Genomic DNA, 20,217 nt, shown 5'->3' with positions numbered 1-20,217 from the left:
CCCACGAACCGCGAGATCATGACCCAAGCGAAAGTCGGACGCTTAACTGACTAAGCCACCCAGGCGCCCCTGGCAGAGTCTGCTTTTGAAGAACCCTGAAATCTAGTCAAAAACTGAAAACAAGGAAAAGCTTGAAGAAAGAAACTACTGCTTTATGGTGAGAGTGCTTTGGCATTTAAAATGGCCATAAGGATGGGTGCCCAAATGACTGCTGCTAGTTGTTAGTGTTAGAAGAAGCAATATAGAACGTATTTTCGAGGAGTGTGGTTGGGGATGTGCAGCTGTCTAGATGGTGCCTCTCTCAGGAACAGGTGGAAAGGCTTCCTATTTCTTCACTCGGCATCCCCGGGGCGTGATGGGTTCCCAGGTGGCTTTTGCTGAAAGCATTTAAAGGTACAGATACTGGCCTCAGTGGTCTGGAACAACACCTGGGACAAGTAATAGACTGAGAAGGCTGGGAAAGAAGAGATTGGGACAGACATGTGGGAATAGGGTTTTGGAAGCTTCTTGCGTATGCCCGGGAGTCCAGAAAGCCGTGTGCAAACTGAGACATATAATCGGCAAAGGCCTAAGAAGACTCCAGGCTTTCATTTCTTTGCTGGTCTTTGGGCCCTGTGCGAATAAAGAATGAAGCTAAGGCAGAGTTGTAAGAAGCCAGGCTAAGTGTTCAAGGAGTTAGCCCTTAAACGGTTGAATGGTTCCATTTTGCAAAGATATAGGAGAGTATTTTTTCTTCTCTTAAAAAAAGAAAAATTCTTTTGTTGGCTGCAGGCATTTAAGGTAACTGTAAGATACCAGCTACCCAATAAGCTAAAGGAACACAGACTTCAGTGGTAAAGAGCACAGACCTCAAAACAAATAGTTGAGAAAGTCTGTAAGCAAGATAACACCAGCAACCCACAATTGGCAACAGTAAACCCTGAGAGGAAGGAAAATCTGACTTGTAGAGTTGCCACATAAAATAGAAACTGTCCATGAGGCATCCCAGGTATTGGACTTAATAGACAAAAACTTTAAACCAACTGTCTTAAATATGCTCAAAGAGTTCAAGGAAACCAGGAGAACAATGTCTGAGCATATAGAGAAGATCAATAGAGAGGAATTTTAAAAAGGCACCAAATAGAAATTTTGGAGCTGAAGAGTATAATAACTGAAAGGAAAAATTCATTCACTAAGTGCTCAGTAGAAGATTCGTGCAGGCAGGGGAAGGAATCCAAGAACTTAAAGATGGGTCAATAGAGATTATTCAGTCTGAGAAGCAAAAGAAGAAAAGAATGAAGAAAAATGGTTAGAGTTTGAGACTTGTGGTATACTGTCAAGAATTCTAACATCTGCATTAATGGGAGTCTCAGAAGGAATAAAGACAATCAGGCCAATAGAATAGAGACATATACAGATACAAGTTATGCTGGGACAACTGGGTATTCACATGCAAAAGAAAGTTGAACTTGAATTCACATCATATACAAAAATTCAAAATGGATCAAAGATCTAAAGGTAAGAGCTAAAACGAAATAAAACTCTTGGAAGAAAATATGGTAAGTTTTCATGACCTTGACTTTGGCAATGGATTCTTAGATATGACCCCAAAAGCATAACAACAACAAAATAGATACATGGGACTATATCACAATTTAAAACTTTTACGCATCAAAGGACACTATCAAGAAAGTGAAAAGACATCTTACAGAATGGGAAAAAATACTGTAGATCGTGTATCTGATTAGTGCCTAGTATCCAGAATATAGAATGGACTCTTGTAACTCAACAACAAAAAGACAAAGTAATTAAAAAATGGACAGAGGATTTGAATAGACATTTCTCTGAAAGAGATAAACAAATGGCCAACAAGCACATGAAACAAGATGCTCAGCATCATTAACTGTGAGGGAAATACCAGTCCAAACCACAACAAGATACCACTTCACAGTAGGATGGTTGTTAAAAAAATAAGAAAAGAACAAGTGTTGGTGAGAATCTGAGGAAATTAGAACTCTCAGACATTGCTGGTGGGGATATACAATGGGATGGCCACTGTAGGAAGCAGTTTGGTAATTGCTTAACAAGTTAAAAACAGAATTACTGTATGACCCAGTAATCCACTCTAAGGTACATACTCTGCGGTATATTCTTTGTATATATACAAAGGATTGAAAACATGTATTCAAACAAATGCCTTATGCAAAATGTTCATACACTGTTGACAATAGAGCCAACTTTTGGGAACAACTCAAATGTCCATTGCATAATAAATAATCTGAAGTGATCGTGGAAATCTGAAGTGATAGTGGACTATCACTTCTGACGTAAAAAGAAGTGCTGATACATGCTGTAATGTGGATGAACTTCAAAAACATGCCGAGTGAAAGAAGCCAGACATGAAAGATCACTTATCGTATTAGTGCATTTATATGAACCATCCAGAATAGGTAAATCCATAGAGACAGAAAGCAGACTTGTGATTATCAGGGGCTGGGAAGAGGGGGGAACGGGATGCCTGCTTAATAGGTGTATTTCCTTTGGGGATATGAATATGTTTTTGAACATGGATAGAGGTGATGGTTTTACAACTTTGTGAATGTGCTAAATGCCACTGGATTGTACAGTTTAAAATGGTTAATTTTATGCTCTGTGAATTTTACCTCAATAAAAAAATAAGAAGAGGTGCTACACAGCCTGAAAATGTGATGGATGTCTACTACCCTGCCTCGAAGAAGGGTGAGGCCTGTGCTGTTCTTGGAAGTGGAGTTTTTTTACAGGTGTACTTGGGGTTCCCTCTTAGTGGGATCTAAACGTGTCTTCATATGTCTGATAAATGGGTGTGGGGCGGTAAGACCATCAGAGGCCTAGGAAGGAACCACATGGCCCTGTTAATCCAAGAAAAGGGGTATTTCTGAGTTTGGCCTTGTCATTCGGTGCAGCCCCTGTTGGGGACATTCCCAGAACTATCCTGGACAGAAGATTTGAATGTAAACTTTGCAGGTCTCTTATTCTGAAATTCCTAAGTCCCATTGGGAGCCGTCTCACAGTGTAAGACACAGAAGAGGAGACAGTCATTCTCTCCCAGGTGGCCATAGAACCTGACCCACGAAGGTCCTCAGGGCATTGGAGCCAGCCCCTCATGGAGCAGATGCTTCCTGATGGAGTAGGGCTCCTTTGTGACCCCACGTAAGGCAGCTCCTAGGGACTCCCTGAAATACTTCAGAGCACTTTGCAGGAAGTGTAGACCCCTGGGAGCCAGCAGGGCACTGGGCCAGTTTTGAAATGATGAGTTATTGTTAATGTTACTTCAAATTACATGGACAGCAAATCCTCAGGTGACAAGAAGTGTTTAAGTATTACAAGGATTATTTTAAATGGGGCAGAAACCGCTCCTCTCAGCAGACGTGGAGTCCTGAACTTGGTACAGTGCCTTGCACAGTGAAGGCCCTCAAGAAATACATATATTTTTTGCTGTCCTAAATTGTCTATTAGGTAATTGTTTTTACAAAAATTACTTAAATTAGTGGGGATGGTGGAACTGCAGAGTACTGTGTCTTCTCCATGGCCTCTGTGAGAAACCAGTACCATGGGGGACTTGTGACCCTTTCCAAGGCCACGGCTCTTGAGGCCTGTGGCTAGATGTCAGCCCTCCCACCTCCCTGTGCTTGTGGGCTGGTTTGGTGATCCCCTGGGTGTCAGGATTTCCTCTGATCACTTTAAGGAACAATCAGTGAGGATAACTTAAAGGAATTTGTATGTGGAATCTTCGCCAACCCAGTAAAAGGACTCAGGACTGTCAGAGCCCCACAGTGGCGTTCAGCTTGCTCCTCTGCAGCAGAATGAAGGCTTTGGGCAAACTTTAGCTGGTTAATAATGGTGATGGACAGGCTTGCCATAGGTCACACCCTTAGGAACTGGGCCATCACATTGCACACAGATCTGCTAGATGACAGGACCTTGCTTGGCCTTGTACCCCAGTCTGTGTGCTTTTACCAGGTCGGGTTGGGCAGGGGGCCCCGTGGAGCGCAGAGCTGGTGGTACTGCCTGCAGCACACCCTGAGAAGAAGGCGCATTACGCCCAACTGCTTCTTCCTCCACAGCTCCTGGATGTGCTTCTAAGCACTGATTTTAGGCTTACCCTGGAGCTGATGGCTACTGCCAGATGGGAAGCAAGAAATATTTTTTGAGAGCCCCTGGGTAGCTTGGTTGGTTAAATGACTTTGGCCCAGGTCATGATCTCACGATTCGTGGGTTTGAGGTCTGCATTGGACTCCATGCTAGCAGCACAGAGACTTCTTGGGATTCTCACTCTAGACTCTCTCTGCCCTCCCCACTAGTGCTTTTTCTCTCTCAAGATAAGTGAATAAACTTAAAATAATTTTTAATATATATTTTTAATTTTTTTTAAATTTAAATTTATTTTTTAAAATCTAACTTATTGTCAAGTTGGCTAACATACTGTGCATACAGAGTGCTCTTGGTTTCGGGGGTAGATTCCCGTGATTTATCACTTACATACCCCGTGCTTATCCCAACAAGTGCTCTCCTCAGTGTCCATCACCCATCTTCCCCTCTCCTCCACCCCCCACCCTCAACCCTCAGCTTGTTCTCTGTATTTAAGAGTCTCTTATGGGTTTTCCTTCCTCTCTGTTTGAAACTATTATTTTCCCCTTCCCTTCCCCCATGGTCTTTTGTTAAGTTTCTCAAGTTGTACATATGAGTGAAAACATGATATCTGTCTTTCTCTGACTTATTTCACTTAGCATAATACCCTCCAGTTCCATCCCCATTGTTGCAAATGGCAGTATTTCATTCTTTTTCATCGCCAAGTAGTATTCCATTGAATATATAAACCACCACATCTTCTTTATCCATTCGTCAGTTGATAGACATTCAGTCTCTTTCCATGATTTGGCTATTGTGGAAAGTACTGCTATAAACATTGGGGTACATGTGCTCTTATGAATCAGCGCTCCTGTATCCCATGGATAAATTCGTAGTAGTGATATTGCTAGGTCGTAGGGTAGTTCTAGTTTTAATTTTTTGAGGAACTCTACATTCTTTTCCGGAGCGGCTCTACTAGTTTGTTTCCACCAACAGTGCAAGAGGGTTCCCATTTCTCCACATCCTTGCCAGCACCTTTTGTTTCCTGAGTTGTTAATTTTAGCCACTCTACCAGTATAAGGTGGTATCTCAGTGTGGCTTTGATTTGTATTTCTCTGATGATGAGTAATGTTGAGCATCTTTTCATGTGTCTGTTGGCCATCTGGATGTCTTTTTGGAATACTGTCTATTTATGTCTTCTGCCCATTTCTTCACTGGATTATTTACTTCTGGGTGTTGAGTTTGGTAAGTTCTTTATAGATTTTGGATACTAATCCTTTATCTGCTATGTCATTTGCAAATATCTTCTCACATTCTTATCGGCTGCCTTTTATTGTTGTTGATTGTTTTTTCGCATTGAAGACGCTTTTTATCTTGATGAGGACTCAGTAGTTCATTTTTGTTTTTTATTTCCCTTGCCTTTGGAGATGTATTGAGTAAGAAGTTGCTGCGGCTGAGGCCAAAGAGGTTATTGCCTGTTTTCTCCTCTAGGGTTTTGATGGTTTCCTATTTTACATTTAGGTGTTTCATCCATTTTGAGTTTGTTTTTGTGTATGGTGTAAGAAAGTGGTGGGGCGCCTGGGTGGCTCAGTCGGTTAAGCGTCCGACTTCGGCTCAGGTCATGATCTCACAGTTTGTGGGTTCGAGCCCCGTGTCGGGCTCTGTGCTGACAGCCAGCTCAGAGCCTGGAGCCTGCTTCAGATTCTGTCTCTCCCTCTCTCTCTGACCCTCCCTGCTGCTCATTCTCTCTCTCTCTCTCTCCTATCTCTCAGAAATAAATTAAAAAAACATTAAAAAAAAAAAAAGAAAGTGGTCCAGGTTCATTCTTCTGCATGTTGCTGTCCAGTTCTCCCAGCACCATTTGCTAAAAAGACAGTGTTTTTTTCCATTGGATATTTTTTCCTGCTTTGTCAAAGATTAGTTGGCCGTATATTTGTGGGTCCAATTCTGGGTTCTCTGTTGTGTCCTATTGATCTATGTGTCTGTTTTTGTGCCAATACCATACTGTCTTAATGATTACAGCTTTGTGGTAGAGGCTAAAATTCGGGATTGTTATACCTCCTGCTTTGGTTTTCTTTTTCAACATTACTTTGGCCACTCAGGGTCTTTTGTGTTTCCATATAAATTTTAGGATTGTTTGTTCTAGCTTTGAGAAGAACGCTGGTGTAATTTTGATTGGGATTGCATTGAATGTGTAGACAAAGTGCTTTGGGTAATATTGACATTTTAACTATTTGTTCTTCAAATCCATTAGCATGGAATGTTTTTCCATTTCTTTGTGTCTTCTTCAATTTCTTTCATACGTTTTCTATAGTTTTCAGCATACAGATCTTTTACATCTTTGGTTAGGTTTACTCCTAGGTATTTTATGGCTCTTGGTGTAATTCTAAATGGGATCATTTTCTTGATTTCTCTCTCTGTTGCTTCATTATTGGTGTATAGAAATGTAACTGATAAGAAATATTTTTTTGAATACATGAATTCTATTATATTGTGTAAGGTCTTTTTAACAGCCAGCATTTCTTTTTTCCTCCTTTGTGGAGGGGAATAGGAGAAATGGCATAGAATAAAAGTGAACCCAAAGTCTTAAATCATCAGCTCTCATTCTCTTGTTTCTGCACTAACGATAAAGACCTCTTTTGGGACTCTGAGCATGGGAGCGTGTTTAGAGTAAGTGTATATATGTGTGGTGACACTGAGGAACGGTGCCTGACGTGTTTTGCCTTGCTGTTAAAGTAACAACACGGGCTGGTTTGAACGGGGCTGCCTGTCTGTATCCTCTTAGCCAGGAGGACAGTACAGCACGGGGAGGACTACAGAGCCCCTGGGGGTGCACAGTGTCAGCCGAGCAGGTGGTGGTGTGGTCAGGGGGCTCGGTGCCCAGGGAGAGGAGGTCTGCGCCCACCTGTGCTTCCAGCAGATTGCTCCCAAAGCAGAGAGAAGATGCGGTGTTCCCGCTTCCTGAAGTAGCCAAAGGGCAGGTTGTAGCATGTAACTTAGCTGCTGTGTGAGTGGGAATGTGGGTGAGGGCAGGGCTTGACACTCTGATGGTGGGACAGACCTGTGGGGAAACAGCTTAGCCTTCTTACCTTTGAGCTTTGGTTCTCTTGTCTGTGAAGAGGGATGATGATGATGATAGCCATACTCTGCGTACTGTGTTCCAGACACTGTTCGTTTGTATAATAACTCGTCTAATTTTCATAACATATTATGAGGTAGGTACTATTATACACAGTTTTTTTTCAAGTTTTCAAAAAATTATTATTTTGGGAGAAAGAGCATGCGTGTGCATGTGAGCACCGGAGGGGCAGAGAGAGAGAGGGAGAGAGAATCCCAAGCAGGCGCTGAGATGTCAGCACAGAGCCTTATGGGGGGGCTCGATCCCATAAACCTTGAGATCATCACCTGAGCCGAAATCCTGATGCTTAACCAACTGAGCCACTCAGGCATCTCTTGTTTCAAGTTTTTATTTAAATTCTAGTTAGTTAACATATCAGATATTACACACATTTTACAGATGAGGAGGTGGAGGCACAGAGAAGGCAAGACACTTGGTCATCCAGTTAGTGTTTGGAGGAGGCAGATACAGAGCTTGGCCATTATTAACCACTACACTGGCTTCATGAGCTCATCGTGAGGGTTAAATGAGTGGACATAGGAAGCGCTTAGTCCAGGGTCTGGCACAGGATGAGTGTTCAGAGAATCCTAACAGCTGTTAGTATCAGAATCAGAACCCAAACATATAGGTGAGGGTTTGTCCAGCTCTCATGCCCACCGCTTCTAAAGGAGAGGAGGGAACGCCGTGTTTTGCAACTGTCTGTTGAACTGGTGGATCTTAGAACAAACACAAACATCCTCATTCTTTCCCAGCCCCAGTTGGGCTAGTTGACCCTACCCTCTGCCCCTCAGGCCCTGTGTTTGGTCCCCACTGGAGCACTGATCACACATTTGTGTAAGTGCCTCGTCAAGAGCCAGTCTCTCGTTGCTAGCCCTCAAGTGATCTGAGAGGTTCACAGGAGAGCACACAGGGCATGTAGCTGGTTCTCTGCACATGGTTCCAAGGGGGCTCTTTGGTAGAGACTGGGAAATGTGGGCAGCCCCCTCCCCATTCCATTCTGAAAGTCTGCTTGTCAAAGCAAAATCCAGATGTCAGAGATTTTTATTTTCTTTGTTTCTTTCCCATGAAATAGAATGTGGGTCTGCCGTTGGAGGGAAGAATCTAGTGATTCATATTTTCTGCTTATTTGGCTCCTGGCTGAATGGGAATTTGCATTACTTAATGTCTGGCTATTTCCCCGGGAATCAAAATAAGTTTCCTATTCAATTATTAAGCAAATTTCACAGCTAAATAATCCTCTTATTTTTACAAGTGGGATTTTCCTTGGTGGAGGGTGTCTGGAGCCTCTCAGTAGTTGATCCTCTCACGGCTTCCCTTTCCACTGTCCTTGTCTATCTGTGCAGGAAGTTAAGCTTTCATTCATGGATTAGGAGCTTCTAAATGGCAGTTTGGGAGACTGACCTTGCAAACCAGGGATGAATTCTTGCATTCTGTTCCCCAGCTGTGGGATGAGAGTTTGGGCCCCCTCTTTGTTCTTCCATTTATCAGCTTTGGAAAAGGTCACACAAGCCACATCTTTAGCAGAGCTTGGTTGGTCCTGGGGTCCGTGGACACAAAATATGAAGGGAACAGAGCAGTATGTGTGGTCCAGTGTACTCTGCCCGGGCTTATCAGGAAAAACAAAAAAACAAGCAAAAAAAAAAAAACAAAAAAAAACACCTCTGCTGCCCTTGAGATGGAGTTGAAACCAGGCTTGTTGAAGAGCTATGTCCTGGGAAGCCCACAGATTGGATTCATTTAATTCTCTTTCCATTCTGTCCCATCAGAATGCGGGCTTCTTGAGGGCAGCTCAGCCAGCTATCCTTCCTTTCCTTTTTTCTCCTATTATGTCATCACCTGTGCAACGTGATTATTTGATAATATACTCCCGGGGCCCTGACAGTCACCGTTCTACTCTTTGTTTCCAGGAGTTTGACTTTTTGTTTGTTTCACATATAAGTGATACCATACAGAATTTATCTTTCTCTGTTTGGCTTACCATAATGCTCTGCAGCTTTATGCATGCTGTTGCCCATGACAGGGTTTTCTTCTTCTTCTTTTTTTTTAATTTTTAATGTTTTATTTACTTCTGAGAGAGAGAGAGACAGCGTGAGCAGGGGAGGGTCAGAGAGAGGGAGACACAGAATCCGAAACAGGCTCCAGGCTCTGAGCTGTCAGCACAGAGCCTGACTCGGGGCGCGAACCCACAAACCGCGAGATCATGACCTGAGCCAAAGTCAGACACTTAACCGACTGAGCCACCCAAGCGCCCCAGGGTTTTCTTCTTTTTAATGGCTGAATTGTATTCCATTATATGTATGTACATATTGCATTTTTAAAATCCATTCATCTGTTGATGGACACTTAAGTTGTTTCCATATCTTGGCTATTGAGAATAATGGTGCAGTGAACATGGGAGTGTAGATACCTTTTCCAGATAATGATTTCCTTTCCTTTGGATATATACCCAGAAGTGGGATTGCTAGATCATATGGTAGATCTACTTTTAAGTTTTTGAGGAACCTCCATACCATTTTCCTGATTGTACTAGTTTCAGTCTTGCTAATAGTGTGCAAGGTTACCCTTTCCTCCATGTCGTCAGCAATATTTGTCCGCTTTTCTCTTTTGATAACAACAGCCATTCTGACAGGTATGAGGTGATACCTCACTGTGGTTTTGATTTGCAGTTTCCTGTGATTTGCAGTTTCCTGTGATGAGTGAATGTGATAGTGAACACATTTTCACATACCTGTTGGCTATTTGTATGTCTCCTTTGAAAAATGTCTCTCTGTAAAAAAAAAAAATGTCCGTATAGATCCTTTTCCCATTTTAAATAAAATCAGATTGTTTTTTTCCCTATTGAGTTTATGAGCTCCTTATATATTTTAGATGTTAACCCCTTATCAGATAGAGTAGTTTGCAAATATTTTCTCCCATTCTTTAGATTGCCATTTTATTTTGTTGATTGTGTCCTTTGCTCTGTAGGATTTGGTTAGTTTGATGTAGTCCCACTTGTTTCTTTTTGCTTTTATGACTGTGCCTTTGGTGTCCTAGCCAAAGAAAAAAACCACTGCCAAGACTAATGTCAAGGAGATTTTTTGGTATGTTTTTATCAAGGAGTTTTACAGTTTTAAGGCTTACATTTAAGTCTTTAATCCATTTCAAGTTAATTTTTGTGAGTAGTAGAAGAGTCCAGTTTCATTCTTCTGTATTTAGCTACCCAGTTTTCTCAAAACCATTTATTTCCCCAAACCTCTCCCATTGTGTGTTCTTGGCACCATTGTCAAAGATTAGTTCCTGTATATGTGGATTCTTTATTCTTTTCCATTGGTCTCATGTTTGTTTTAATGCCAGTACCATACTATTTTGATAGCTTTGCAATAGAGTTTGAAATTGGGAAGTGTGATGCCTCCAGCTTTGTTCTTTCTTAAAATTGCTTTGGCTCTTTAGGATCTTCTATGGTTCTGTACAAATTTGAGTATTCTTTTTTCTTTATTTGAAAAATGTCTTTGGAGTTTTGATAGAGATTGCATCAAATCTGTAGATATCTTTGGGTAGTATGGACATTTTGACAATATTAAATCTTCCAGTCCATGAGCATGGGATACCTTTCCATTTATTTGTGTCTCCTTCAGTTTCTTTCATCGTCTTATAATTTTCCATGAACTGGTTTTTCACTTCCTTGGTTAAATATATTCCTAAGTAATTTATTATTTTGATGCTATTGTAAATGAGATTGTTTTCTTAATTTCTCTTTCAGAGAGTTTGTTGTTAGTGTATAGAACGCACTTGATTTTTTATATTGGTTTTGTATCCTGCAATTTTACTGAATTTATTATTAGTTCTTACAGGTTTTTGGTGGGGTCCTTAGGGTTTTCTATATATAATATCATGCTGTCTGCAGACAGAGACAATTTAATTTTTTTCTGGTTTGGATGGCTTTTATTTCTTCTTCTTTTTCTGGCTGCAACTTCCAGTACTATATTGAATAGGAGTCATGAGAGTGACATCCTTGTCTTATTCCTAACCTTAGAGGAAAAGCTTTTGATTATATTAGCTGTAGACTTGTCATATATAGCCTTTATTGTGTTGATGTACATTTCTTCTACATCCAATCTTTTGAGAGTTTTTATCATGAAAAAATGTTGAATGTTGTTGAATGCTTTTAATACATCTATTGAGGTGATCATACGATTTTTTCCCCCTTCATTGGTGTGTCTCATTTATTAACCTGTGTATGTTGAACCATCCTTGCAGGCTTGGGATACATCACACTTGATCATAGTGTATGATCCTTATAATGTACTGTTGAATTTGATTTGCTTATATTTCAGTGTGGATTTTTGCATCTGTTCTTACCAGGGATATTGGTGTGTGATTTTCTTGTGGTGTCCTTGTCTGGTTTTGGTATCAGCGTCATGCTGGCCTTGAAAATAATTTTGGAAATATTTCCTTTTCTTCAATTTTTTGGAAGAGTTTAAGGAGAATTGGTGTTAATTCTTTAAGTTCTTGGTAGCATTTACTATTGAAACCATCTGGTCCTAGACTTTTCTTTGTTGAGAGATTTTTGATTACTGGTCAGAAAATCTGTTCAGATTTTCTATTTCTTCATGGTTCAGTTGTGGTAGATTGTGTGTTTCTAGGAATGTATCTATTTCTTCTAGTTTACCTGTTTTTTTTGGCATATAAATGTTCATAGTAGTCTCTTTGATCCCTTCTATTTCTGTGTTATCATCTCTTTCATTTAAGACTTTATTTATTTGATTTCTCTCTTGCTTTTACTTAGTCTTTTCTTTCTAGTTCTTTGAGTTTTAGACTCATTTGAGGTTGTTCTTTTTTCTTAATGTAGGCATTTAATCAGAACTGGTTTTGTTGAGTCCCATAAATTTTGGTATGTTGCATTTCCATTTTTGTTTCACGATATTTTTTCCTTTTGCTTTTTTTAGGTTTGTTTGTTTGTTTGTTTATTTAAATAATCTCTACCTGCAACTCACAACCTTAAGATCAGGATTGATACACTACTCTGGCTGAGCCAGCCAGGCATCCCATAAGGTTAGTTTTTTGTTTTTGTTTTGTTTTTTAATTTTTAATTTAAAAAATTTTAAAGTAATCTCTATGTCCAATGTGGTACTTGAACTCATGACCCGAAGATCAAGAATAGCCTACTCTACTGATTGAGCCAATTAGGCACCTTTGTTTCAATATATTTTTTGATTTTCCTTTTAGTTTCTTCTTTGACCCATTGGTTGTTTAGGAGTGTTGTTTAATTCCCCATATTTGTTAATTTTTCAGCTTTCCCACTTTTATTGATTTCTGTTTTCATACCATTATGGTTGGTATGTGATGGAGAGTGTGTCCAGGTCAGCCTGGATGATGTGGCCACCTTGAAGGTGGAATCCCATGACTAGCAAGCCCAGAACTGCAAAATGGCAGATGAGTAGAGCTCCTGCTGTAACCCAGAGCTGCTCCAGCCTCTAGGAGCCCTGGTTGGGTGGCTAAGACTTTGGTCTTCCCAGTCTCCTGATGAAACCCAAGAGTGTTTCTCTTCCTTGCACCCTACAGGGACCAGCAACATCACACTCCTCTGAGACTGTTTCCTCACCTGTGAAATGGGGACCGCTGTGGCCTTTGGGTTCAGCATTCCTTCTTTGGGGCCAGTGACTATTATCTGACATTTTGCAGTTCTGGGCTTGCTAGTTATGGGACTCCACCTTCAAGGTGGCCACATCATCCAGGCTGACCTGGACACACTCTCCATCACAGGGATGTGCCCTTTCTTTCTCTGACTCTCCCTTCCTTCTTTTCATGTTTATTTATTTTTGAGAGAGAGGAAGGAAAATACAGACTGCAGGTGGTGGAGGGGTAGAGAAAGAGGGAGATACAGAATCTGAACAAGCTCCAGGCTCTGAGCTGTCAGCACAGGGCCTGATGTGGGCTTGAACCACGAACCATGAGATCATGACATGAGCTGGAGTCAGAGGCCGACTGAGTCACCCAGGCGCCCCTCCCCCTTTTAAAGTAATAATGCTAACTGAACACACCCCTTGCCCGGTTGTTTTTAAGTGAAATAAGTGACTCCTAGGTGGACATGCCTTCCTCCCCCTCATTCTCTCTCCAGCCCTTTTCTGTTTACCTGACCTGTCTGCACTCCCTACCTAACATCTTTGGGCCCAGGGTGCCTGAAATCGCCCAGTGTTTTTCTCCTTTGAAGGAGGATTCTAAGCCTAAACCAGCCCCCAGTTTACCATAGGCTTTACTAAGTCCTTGCCAAGTGCCTTTTCAGGCTTCAGTTCTCTTCATGAATAAGAATATGTGATGACTGAGATTTAAATCAAACAGGGCTCCTCTCTGCAGTACCACAGCACTCCCTGTAGGTGGCAGCATGTCATCGCAAATGTCCCGGAATCTCGGTTCTGGCACCTGAGAAGAGACTGAAGCAGACACTTGAAATGCTGGAGTGGAGCACTTGCTAGCCATAGGGCTGGAGAGATGCAGGGGATGGGAGGAGGGAAAGCGGACTCCTGCTGGCTTCGAGGCCAAAGAGTTGGTTTGAGGCTTGGAGGGCAGAGTAGTTGGTGCACCCAGTCCATCCATCCATCCATCCATCCTCCAACACGTATTTTTGAGCTCCTGTGCCAGGCTCTGGAGATGCTACCGTGAACAAGACAAACTCAGGCTGTCCCTCCCCTCACTGAGCTGGTGCCTCAGTGGAAACATCCTCCTCCCCACACCCCTTCCCCAAACAGCCTTTAGGTAGCAAGCCCCTTTGCCTTCTGGGCTTGTTTTCTCATCTGCAGAACGGGATTATAAACCACGTACCTCACAGGTCCCTGGTGAGGCTTAGGTGCTGACTTCCAGTCTGTGTTTCCAGCCTTGCCCTCAGCCCGCCTCTCCCTTCACAGGAACTGAAAAGACTGCCGACCTCTGCTGCCAGGGGCTGAGGGCTCGGTGTCCTATCTGTACCGGAGGGAAACACCTGCCAGTCTACCCCTTCTGCAAAGTCTAGTTAAGCCTTGAACTTGAAGGAATCCTCCAGGTCAGTGAGAAACCCCAGAAACTGCATGTTTTAATTTTGATGGTTTGCATCTATTTTAGATTTCTGTGAAGAAGTATTTCTTTTCTTTTTTTTAGTTTATTGTCAAGTTGCTTTCCATATAACACCTAGTGCTCATCCCCACAAGTGCCATCCTCCATGCTCTTTTCTTTTTTTATTAAGTTTATTTATTTATTTTAAAAGACAGAGAGCCAGGGAGGGACAGAGAGAGAGGGAGAGGGAGAATCCCAACGAGGCTCCGTGCAGTCAGCTCTGAGACTGATGTGGGGCTTAAACTCACAAACTGTGAGACCATGGCCTGAGCCAAAATCAAGAATTGGATGCTTAATCGACTGAGCCACCCAGGAGTCCTTAGTGAAGAAATATTTCTAAGGAAAGAAGTTGAAAACATTATTCTACTGATATATATCATCTATGCATATACATTATACACACCCATATATATACACACACTGATCTACACACACACTAATATTTATCATACATGCTGATACACATATATGTGTGTACATATCCATATATACACACACGGATATACATACACACTGATATATCACATGTGCTGACATACACATATACACACATATACTCTGATATATACACACTATTATGCCGATATTCATATACATATATGTGTATATACACATACACATTGATATATAATATACACTCCATATAATATGTACTGATATCTATATACATACATGTGTGCTGATATATACATACATATACGTGTATTCACATGTATACATATTGCTACATATCATGCAGACATATATATACACTGATATGTATCATACACACATACACATGCTGATAGGTATCATATAAATGGGCATACATGTATATGCATACACACATACTGATATATATACTGATACACATGCACACACATATTCATGCTGATATATAACATATATATACACATCCACACAAGAATAATTGGTAGGACCTTCTACTGAGTGTCAGGGCTGCTTTTAGATGATTGTAAACACTTTGGACCTCTCTGTAGTGCCCTTATTACTAGCATTTCCAATATTATTACCCTATTTCTATTATTATGTCCTGCTCCTTCACTTCTTAATGTGAACCAGATATCATCTGGGGTTCTTTGTGTGCCTTGTGATCTTAATAAGATTCCCTCGAACGTCCCTTCTTCTGCCCGCCACCACTGTCCCATTTCTGAGAAGGTCTCCGGGGCCCCTCTGGGATTTCTGTTAACTCCTGGCTTTTTGTGTCCCTGGGGCTCTGTTTCCTAGTGGGATGCCTCTGACTTGCAACATCTAACATTCTTTTTTATTTTTACTTTTTTGAACAGCAATAACAACCACCAAAAATTTATTAACACAACTCACACTAGGCCTCGGTGAGTTTAGCACACTCTAAGGAGGCGTCCTGGGAGGGCTCACCTGTCAGACACCTGACTCCCTCATTCTTCTCGTTGTTCATAGCTTCGCCCACCATCTCTCACCTCCTCCCGTTTGCTGATTTGCCCCCGGCACTCCACAGCCTTCTGCATCCGGCATGCCGGCCCTAGCCCCGGAGGACTGGGGGCTCTTTGAAGCTGGGATGTCATCCGGCAGCAAGTCCCCTGGAAACTAATGTGGGGTGATTACATGTACACACTCTGTGGTCAGATGTTTGACCCAAGAAAGTGGGAGAATGGGGGAGAAAAACACCAAGAGTGGCTTTGAACACTTTCGAGTTTGTGATACCAAGTTAAATGTCCACAGGCCTAGATCTGGCATTTAGGGGAGAGGACAAGTTGTGTGGGGTGCAGATTCAGGAGTCTGTCATCAGGGTTAGCAGGTATCTGGAGACTTGAGAATAGATTCATTTCTTAGAAAGCCAGTGCCCTCTGACCCCCAGGCCCTGGCACCTGGCTTGTCTGCCTGTCACTCCTTCCATTGCCTGGCCAGCGCCTCGCCTCCTGTGGAGGGCGGCCCTCGGGCTGGATTAGCTGCTGATACACCAGAGGCACAAGACCTCAGGCACATGTGCTTTCTTTTCTTAGACGTGTCTGAGGCAGGGTGGCTTGAGGACCAAGCATCTCAATGACAATATCATCTTGCTTCTCTTCTTTTCAGGGAATTGACTTAGATCTTGTGCTAAGGGACCTTGCTTGCAGGTGCTGGAGCCTGTTGGGAACAAGGCAGAGTGGGGCAGGTAAAGACCATTTCTCTTTGCCTGGCCTGAAATCTAGGGAATCTAGGAATTGTGTGGTCTGACTTGGGGCACTGAGGGGGGTCTTTCATGGCCTGTTGGAGTATCGAGACCCAGCTCTGAATGCAGAATAGTGGTTTGAGCCGACAGGCTGGGGGTGTCTGGGTGGCTCAGTTGTTAAGCATCTGACTTAGGCTCAGGTCAGTTCGTGAGTTGGAGTCCCACATCAGGTGAGCTCAAGTTCTGCTTCGGGTGAGCTCGAGCCCTGCATTGGGTGAGTCCCCTTCTCTCTCTCTGTGTCCCCCACTCACTTATGCCCCACCCTTCAAAAAAAAAAAAAAAAAANTGAGAAAGCTCCACACTGTTTTCCACAGTGGCTGCACCAGTTTGCATTCCTACCAGCAGTGCATGAAGGCTCCTTTCTCCCCCCCCCCCCTTTTCCCCCCCCCCTAAAAAAAAAAAAAAAAAAAAGGACAGGCTCAGGTGAAGTGACTTACCTGAGGCCACAAAACTTACTGGGTCAGAGCTGAAATTTGAACCCAAGTGTGCCTGACTTGGTGCTGCGTTCTTTTCAGTGTAAGGTTCATCCAGTCCCACACACCTATTCTACAAGAAGGGAGGTGGTGAAGTGTGTGCCACAGGGAGAGGGGCTTGTTGGTGCTGGATCCCATGGGACCTTGGGGTGAGGAAGTGGTGGGGGACACCCTGAAATTGAAATGCAGGCCCCAGACTGGAGGAGACAGGAGCTGACCATAAGAAGGTCCCAGTCAGGGGCGCTTCGCTGCTGGCCTGTGTTAAGGGCTGAAGGGGTAGATGGGAGAAGGGAAGTGGCACTCAACCAGGACCACAGGAAGTTCTAGATTTTGGTCTGAAGTTGGAAAGTACCAGCAGTTCCTGTTTCAGCTAAAAACCAGAAAGAGAGAAAGTTTTTCTTTATAAAATAGAGATGAATGTAGAGTTTGCAAAGGAATCAGTGGTCTGCAGAGTGGGGGGCCAGCAGTCACTGAATGAATGTGGCAATCTGCAGAACAACGTCTCAGACTTCATTTGGAGTAGATCAGAGCCCAAAGCTAATTAAAATGGGGACCTCCCAGAGCAGCCACCAGGCGGCTGCAAGAGGAAGAGTTAGATGCTGGGCAGAACCTAAACGAAGAAAAGCAGAACTCCAGTGTGACAACCAGAAAGCCTGTCACAACCGTCATTATTATTGCCATTATCAACAGCAGCAGCTGCTGCTAGAGTGATTTTCTAAGCATCCAATGACTTCCCATCTCCTTAAGGGTCAAAGCCTTAGCTTCTCACTGGCCTAAAAGGTCCCATGCCCTTTGGCTCGGCATTGCTTCTGTGATCTCTCACTACCTATTATTCTCCCCTCCCTCCCTCTTCCCCTGCTGCCAGTGTTATTCCAACACACCAGGCCCCCTCCTGCCTCAGGACGTTTGCCTGTGCTCTCTCTCCTCTGCCTGGAATGCTCTTCCCAGATATCCTAATGATATCCTCCCTCACTTCCTGTGGGTTTTCTCAAAGATCCCTGTCTTGATAAGACTGTCCTTGATGACACGTCTAAATTTGCAAAGCTCCTTCTCCCTCCTCCACTGTTCTCCACTTATGGATAGGAACTCCCTATCCCCTTCTGCATATGAAGTTTCCCCATGGGACTTCTTGCGGTATTCATGCCATGTACCTTTGTTTCCTGTGTATTTCTCTCCACATGAGTGTAAGCACCATGAGGGCATGGGATTCTGGAACAGTGCGTGGCACAGAACAGCTCAGTATTTTTTTTTTTTTTACTTAAAAATTTATTTAAATTAATTTATTTTAAACTTTTTTTTTTTAATGTTTTATTTATTTCTGAGAGAGAGAGAGACAGCGTGAGCAGGGGAGGGTCAGAGAGAGAGGGAGACACAGAATCTGAAACAGGCTCCAGGCTCTGAGCTGGCTGTCAGCACAGAGCCTGATACGGGCCTTGAACCCACAAACTGTGAGATCATGACCTGAGCCAAAGTCAGACACTTAACTGACTGAGCCACCCAGGTGCCCCTAAAAATTTTTTTTTAATGTTTACTTATTTTTGAGAGAGAGAGACAGAATACCAGCAAGGGAGGGGCAGAGAGAAGAGGGAGACACAGAATCCAAAGCAGGATCCAGGTTCTGAGCTGTCAGTACAGAGCCCAATGCGGGTCTTGAACCCATGAACCATGGAATCATGACCCTGAGCTGAAGTAAGATGCTCAACCACCTGAGCCATCCAGGCGCCCCACTCAGTATTTGTTCTTGAATGAGGTAGTCACAGGTGAAGGTTCATGCTTTGAAGCCGTGGGCTGAAGCAACATGTCTAACATGGCTGATGCTTGAGAGTTTTGTTTTGAAGAGTCTGGCTTTGAGGATCCCCAGGACCCAGGAGTGAAACTCCACTCCTTGAACAGTAACTGAGACCAATACCTGAATGACAGGGGATGGAGGAGGTTGGGACTCAGCTTCAAACTAATCCCAGCCCTATGGAAATCAACTATGACGCACTGCTAACAGGGTAAACAGGATTCCTTCTTTATTTTANGAATGACAGGCTTGCTGGATAGAGGATTCTTGGCTGCATATTTTTACTGTTCATCACCTTGAAGATCTCCTGCCAATCCTTTCTGGCCTGCCAAGTTTCAGTAGATAGGTCTGTCACCACTCTGAGAGGTTTCCCTTTGTATATTAGAGCCCTTTTCTCCCTAGCTGCTTTCAAAATTCTCTCTTTGTCCTTGTATTTTGCCATTTTTACTATGATATGTCATGCAGAAGATCGATTCAAGTTACGTCTGAGGGGAGTCCTCTGAGCCTCTTGTATTTCAACATTTACTTCCTTCCCCAGGTCGGGGAAGTTCTCTGCTATAATTTGTTCCAGGACTCCTTCAGCACCTTTCCCTCAGAGAGAGAAAATCTTAAGCAGGCTCCACAGCACAATGCTCAATCCCTCGACCCTGAGATCATGACCTGAGCTGAAATCAAGGGTCAGACAGTCAGTTCACTGAGCCACCCAGGAGCCCCCAGAACTGCTTTTTTTAATCACTAACGAGAATATTCTAGTCTCTACAAACAAACAGCTCATAGTTTATTCATTGGGAAGAAAGAAAGGTATGTGGAAAGAAGGAGGCACCATTATGGCAGGGGGCGTGTCAAAGTGTTAAAGTTGAGTTACTCAGAGTAATTGATTTACAATGCCCCATGGCAAGGAAATTACATCCGATCAGGAGCTGTCTATACAATTTCCCACTAATTTCCACCAGTGCCTTGGTTGGGTAATGAGTTTTGGGACACAGGGGACTCAGATGTGGTGAGCCAAGATCATTTTGGTCTTTGATCTGAGATAGGCTGAACTTCAGGATCCTTCTTCTTCCTACAAGGCTTCTTGTTTAGCCAACATTTTATAGATCCAGAGGTGCTGGACCAGGGAAAATGTGGAAGGATGCATACTTGGGACTAGGTCACTGAGCCTGGACCCCAGGGGGCTAGAAGCTGCCTAGTTGAGGGACATATTCTTGGACTCCTCGGATAAAATCTGTCACCAAGTCCATCAATTTTGCCTCCAGACCATTCCTCCTCTCTGTCTACTTCTTCCCACCTCTATAGCCACTGTCCCCTCTCACCTGGTGATAATTGGCCTCTCTCCTTCCTCCTTTCTTCCCCACCTTATGCCCCAACCTGAGAGGATACACTGCTCTACATGCTTTAGTATCTAGAGGATAAAAACCCAAATCCTTAACCTTGTACCGCACCATCTGGCCCCTGCCCACTTCTGTGCTTCATCTTTCACCACTTTCTCCAGCCCAAC

General features: G+C 43.0%; 1 protein-coding gene and 1 pseudogene across 4 annotated transcripts in view; one reads left to right on the top strand and one right to left on the bottom strand.

The window, feature by feature from the left end:
* Positions 1-20,217, top strand: part of RPS15A (ribosomal protein S15a) — a 159,507-nt gene that overhangs the window by 14,475 nt on the left and 124,815 nt on the right. The window lies entirely within an intron of this gene.
* On the bottom strand, positions 302-9,825 carry LOC144239174 (large ribosomal subunit protein eL15-like; annotated as a pseudogene).

This window comes from Crocuta crocuta, unplaced genomic scaffold (assembly GCF_008692635.1).
Source record: "Crocuta crocuta isolate KB4526 unplaced genomic scaffold, BGI_CrCroc_1.0 scaffold16, whole genome shotgun sequence".
NCBI classification, from domain to species: Eukaryota; Metazoa; Chordata; class Mammalia; order Carnivora; family Hyaenidae; genus Crocuta; species Crocuta crocuta.
The sequence above is the reverse complement of the archived record's forward strand: the minus strand, read 5'-3'. Positions and strand labels throughout refer to the sequence as shown.